The sequence below is a fragment of the Eimeria mitis genome, genomic scaffold, assembly GCF_000499745.2.
Source record: "Eimeria mitis Houghton genomic scaffold, Emh_scaff1068, whole genome shotgun sequence".
NCBI lineage: Eukaryota > Apicomplexa > Conoidasida > Eucoccidiorida > Eimeriidae > Eimeria > Eimeria mitis.
The window spans coordinates 2,605-3,017 of NW_013567409.1; positions in this window are offsets into that span (position 1 = coordinate 2,605).

The following is a 413-nucleotide window of genomic DNA, read 5'->3' on the forward strand; positions in this document are numbered from 1 at the left end:
ATATTTCGTTGGCGTCTGGGCGTTCTCTTCATTGCATAGTTCTTCATATGCGTATCGGCCCAGTGTAAACAAGTTAAACGCAAATATTAGAGAAGATGCAACTGCACGGTGCACCTATATCAGAAACTAAACGAATTTTACACATGTATCACAGGGAGAGATTTATCAATCGTTCCAGCAAACATGAACGCCGCTGCTTGATTGCGCCTACAGCCTGTTTGAATGAGTAAGACCCTGAACTGAAAAACGAGATGGAGCGCGCTGCATTCCTATGCCGGTCCACGAGTCACCAGACGAATAAAGCGCCAACACGGCCAGTATGTACTCTATAAGAGCAATCTGAAATTTACTTAGATCTCAGAACAGCCATGTTGGTCGCTTTGTAGGCGGCAGCTCGCTTTGGTCTGCTCTCC